This window comes from Arachis hypogaea, chromosome 15 (assembly GCF_003086295.3).
Source record: "Arachis hypogaea cultivar Tifrunner chromosome 15, arahy.Tifrunner.gnm2.J5K5, whole genome shotgun sequence".
NCBI classification, from domain to species: Eukaryota; Viridiplantae; Streptophyta; class Magnoliopsida; order Fabales; family Fabaceae; genus Arachis; species Arachis hypogaea.
Window position 1 is genome coordinate 19,238,191 of NC_092050.1, and position 5,229 is coordinate 19,243,419.

Consider the following 5,229-nt stretch of genomic DNA (forward strand, 5'->3'; position numbering starts at 1 on the left):
CTATTGTTCCAGTTTGATTTGCTGTTAATTGTTTAGAAATTCCTAATTCTTCTAACTATTACTGTCAATTGTATAGTTGATTGTTTCTTTTTTTAATGATGATGTCAGGCAATAAGACTCACATCTAAGAGACTGAGAGTAGTCCCCCACACGGCCACACACACTCAAAAAAGTGTGGAAACTGGAAACAACTGATTTTGTAATAATTTTCTTCAACTATATTGCAGCTCATTGTTTTCAATAACTTATATCTGGAGATTACTAAATTTTAAGTAATTTAAGTCGCGTCCGTTTAAGTCTAATTCACTGTCTAGTTCAATTCAATGGAATCCAAATTGTGAAATGTACCTGTACTAATTAAGTTACCCTTATCTAACAGATCGCATGAATCATGCAAGGAATAGTATATATAAGCTCATGAACTATCATTCTATCAAACTACCCATTAAATAATATTCCGAATCTTGATTGGTATCAACTCATTGGCCTTGTTTTGATGCCTGACCTGGGAAAGAGATGGATTCAATTCAATTCCATTCTATTAACATAGTACCAAGTTTGGATGATGGTTCAATTGGGTGTGTTATCTATTGCTAACAAATTGTGTACTATTGACTAACTTTATCTATAAAGGATCACATCACTATTATTTACAGCAATGATCACGTGGACAAAGTGAGGTATAGAAGTAAAGCAAAAGCATGTTATTGATATCACACGGTACTGTAACTTTTTGAGTTAAGAGACTACAAGTTTTTTTTTTTTTTTCTTTTTTTTCTTATATATCTCTTAATTCGACAAATTAAAGATTAATTCGTCACGAATTTGAGTTTTATTTAAAAATTTTTCCTTAAATTTTAACTAGTGTATATACCCGTGTGATATACGAAAAATATTTATTTTCTTATATTTATGTTTGAAATGTTTTTAAACGAAATTAATCATGCATATATTAATTTATATAAAATAATTGTATATTTTTTGTTATTTATGCAAATATCAAACAATGATATAAAATAAAAAATTCATAATAACAATAATAATAGTAATATATTAATGGTACCTTTAATGTCTTATATGTGTTACAAAACTTTATCCTAATTATAACAATTCAACTAATATATGTTCTATTCAATAATTATTCTATCATATTTTCTTTTATTATTTGTACCCTATTGAGAAGTTATTCTATTTGAAATTTTGTATAAAATAAATTTTAAAAATATTTAATTTCTTTTTGTAATAGTTGTATGTTCTCAAAATACCCATACGAAAGTAGAGAAAAAAAAGACCATCAAAATAAAATCATACCTAATACTTCACAAAATAAAATCTCAAAATAATCATGAGATTAACATATTTATCTTTAAGGTGAGTCTATGCATTTAATTACTTTTAAGATTAATTTAAAACATTATTAATTAATAATTAATAATTTAATTTTCTAATTTAATAACAAATAATTATGTATGATTGTAGTATAATTTATATTTAGTATAAGTAGCAATAAATTAGAATATTATATTTCTCCTAATAATATATTCAAATACATTCCTACCATTAATTGATTTAAAGCATTATTACACGCATTATAACTACTAATATATAAATACATAGGCACTAAAGCAATTCTCTTCTGACTCGTGATCCATGTCTAGTGATAGCTCTGCTATGGTTTCACCTCAAGAAGAAGACTTAGTTCTTAGAAGCACAAAAAAAAAGTAAAAACCTGAGAAGAGATGGATCTCAATCAGCCCAGTGAGGACATTGACATTGCTAACGTGGTTCTTGAGAATTCTCCTACGAATGCTAAGATCTCTTACAAGGACTCTCTCCTTGTGGTGCCCGAGTCCATTTTAGAGGAAGATAATTTATCTCATCAGGATATTTATGAGGATGAACCAAACCCAAAGGACCATTGTTATCAAGATGATGGTGAAAAAGAGAGTGAAAACAAGCCGTTTGACCCCTGTCCAGAGATTAAAATCTCGAAGGAGAAATTAGACGAATGGTGCAAGCCGGGTACACAGCCCTCATAGTGAAAGTTATGGGGAAACATGTTCATCTTGGCTTCATGGAACAATGCCTTCATAGAGATTGGGTTAAGAAAGGTAGTATTCATGTTATTGATATGGATCGGACTATTTTTTGGTTCATTTTTTCAATAAAGAGGACTATGCTCATGCACTCATGGGAGGACCTTGGATGGTGGTCGGACATTATTTGATTGTTTAAAGATGACATCCTTTCTTCCTTTAGTCACCAGATAAGGTCAAGAAGATTGCTACGTGGATTCGTCTTCCTAACCCACCTATTAAGCTCTATAATCAAACATTTATGTGAAGAGTTGGCTCAGATATTGGAACCATGCTAAAAATTGATAAAACTACGTCTATTCACTCTCGTGAAAAATTTGTTAAAATTTGTATGGAGATTGATCTTTCAAAGAAGCTTGTTCCAAGAATCTCAATGTTGGATAATGCTCTTAAAGTGGAATATAAAGGCCTGCACTTCATATGCTTTAATTGTGCAATGAGGGAAACCAGGTGGAAGATGACGGCCAAGAGATGGTGGCGGTTGGGGGTGACAGTGAACTGGAAGGTGTGGATACCCTGTAGTTAATGATAATAATGAAGGGAATCATAAAATTTCTAATCCTTCGCGTGAATCACGAAGCAATCAAGACCCCTGATATGGGTTTCAAATATTGGTGATATGGAGAGTTTAAGAGTTATTTAGAAGATATTTTAGTTTATATTTTTAAAATATCTTATTTAATGTATTTTTATTTTGTTTATTTAATTATTAGATTAGACCTTATGTTATGGGTTTTAGGTTTTTTCTTTGTTTTAACCTAATAAGAGGTTATAAATACCTCCTTAGCTATTGTAGTCGGAATATAGAATTTTTAGAGGTTTTAAAATCCCTTTTTGATTTCGTGATGAAACCATGGTGTGGACAATTGAGGTTGAAGAGTCCCTCTCTTGTTACATCAGGGAATTGGGTAGAAGGTTGAGGAGTCCCTTCGAATCAATTCCCAAACTATGGCGTTGACAAGTTAGGTCCCTTTCTTGTTGCATCAAGAAATTGGGTAGAAGTAGAGTGATTCTCTTTGTACTCAATTTCAATCTATCATTTTGTTTCTATTTCAATTATAATTTATCTTTGTTTTATTCAATTTCAATTCTTGTCTTGTTTATCCTTTTATTTCTTTATCAACCCCCGACATTTAGTCGTTGGATGATGGTTAAGCGATATAATAGGAAGAAACTTGACAAATATATTATCCAGAATAGAGCCACTTATTTTGGAAAAGATGCTAAACTGGAAAAGGAGGGTGTGAAGGTCACGAGCAATCAAATCCTAGAGGAAAGATCAAGATACAATATCCTTTATGAAGATGAGAGTGATGATGATATTGAGAATGCTCCACATGAAGAGGTGATGCAAAATGATACCATACAATCTGGGCCGGAATGGGCCTCAGTGCAAAACAAAGATGGACCAAGTAGGAAGACCCAAGTGAGGGTTCTCAAGCTTGGTGCTGGAAAAAATCCACAAAAAGCTCATAAGAGTCATCCCTATCAAAATGGGCCAAGGAAGTCTGATAAGGCCCTAAAAAAGCCCAATCGAAGGATACTGAAAAGAAGAAAGGCCCCATGGCTGCCCCCACATGTTCTCCAACCTGAGCATGGTGCCATTATTCTTCAAAGTAGAGATGATATGGAGTGTGAGGTTCATGAATATATGAAAAAGGTTCCAACAGAGTGAGAGGATGAGTTTCGAAGCCTCTAAATCATCTAACGCCATCTTTGATAGCCATGTTAATACAAAAAATTTCCTTAGTCTCTCCCGTGCGCTCCCCTTGGGTTCCGGTGTGAAATAGAAAAGTAAAATTGACGGAACTCCACTGGAGAGACCCTTTGACTCGGCCATGGAGGATGACGACAACATTGCGTCTGGAATACCTAACTCAGGAGCGAATGACTTCATGCAGGTCTGATTTTGGTCTTTGAACCTCATCCCTCTATCGTTTTGTTATCCATAAATATTATTACTTTGAAATTATTGTGGGGCTGGTGGGAGAAGGTTTACTGATGAATCCATATTTAACATATATTTTGGTTTTATTTGAGTGGATTTCATCACATAAATTTACATTTATTCATCTAAATAGCATATTTTTATGTTTTCTCCGTAAATTAAGCTTAATTGTGAAAACATGTTATTTTGGGCTTAATTTAATCAATTTTATCCCACTTTCATTCTATTGGATGTCTTGATGGTTTTGATGAGTGATTTCAGGTGTAATAGGTTAGAATGACTTGATAAGAGTGGAAGAAAAGCATGGAATTGAGAGAAAACATGAAGAAATCAAAGGAAAGAAGCATTTCAGCCTGTGCCCACGCACATCTTCTGTGCCCATGCACAAGGGTCAAAATCAGCATCTGTACCCACGCACAGAATAAAAATCAGCAAGTGTGCTCATGCACAGCTTCGCTGTGCATACGCATAGGAGGAAAATCAGCATGTGTACGTACGCACAAGTCTCAGCACGTGACTCACTTAATGCAAATTGTTGGGGGCGATTTCTGAGCCTCTAGAGCCCAATTTTGGGACTCTCTAAAGCTAATTCTTGCTATATCAAAGGAGGCCTCATTCCATGTGAAGGAGGGGGAGGGGGAGAAATTAGGGTTAGTTTAGCATTATGTAGGTTGTTTTCTAGAGAGAGAAGCTCCTCCTTCTCTCTAGAATTAGAGTTTCTTAGTTTAATTTCCTTGTAATTTCTACTTTTAATTCTTGTTTTCATCTAATTTCTTCTACCTTTCTTTATTTTATTGTCTTAATTTCCTTATGTTATCTTGTCAATTTCTCATTTTCCCTACTTTTTATATTTATGAGCACTCTTGTTATTTTAATTTATATTTAATGCAATTTATGTTTCATGTCCTTTATTGCTTAATTGAGTTGCTATTTTTGCTTTTCTTGCTTAATAGTTGTAGCATTTATTATTTCTTGTCATTTTATCATGCTTTCTTTTCATGCCCACTAAGTGTTTGACAAAATGTTTGGTTGAATTTTTACCTAGTTTTTCACACTCTTGGTTGAGAAATTGGGTGAAATTGAGTTGTGGATGTCCATTCCACATTGTGTGAAGATTGTTAATTGATTTGATTTCACTAACACTAATCCTTCCATTAATAGCGTTGGTAAGGACTTGTGCATTGG

General features: G+C 33.2%; 1 long non-coding RNA gene across 1 annotated transcript; it reads left to right on the forward strand.

Annotated features, from left to right (window-relative positions):
• Nucleotides 1-3,660: 3,660 nt before the first annotated feature.
• LOC140179619 (uncharacterized) lies at nt 3,661-4,855 on the forward strand. The gene is made up of 2 exons (XR_011873252.1): nt 3,661-3,997; nt 4,306-4,855. It is a non-coding gene; the product is annotated as an uncharacterized lncRNA (long non-coding RNA).
• Nucleotides 4,856-5,229: the final 374 nt, after the last annotated feature.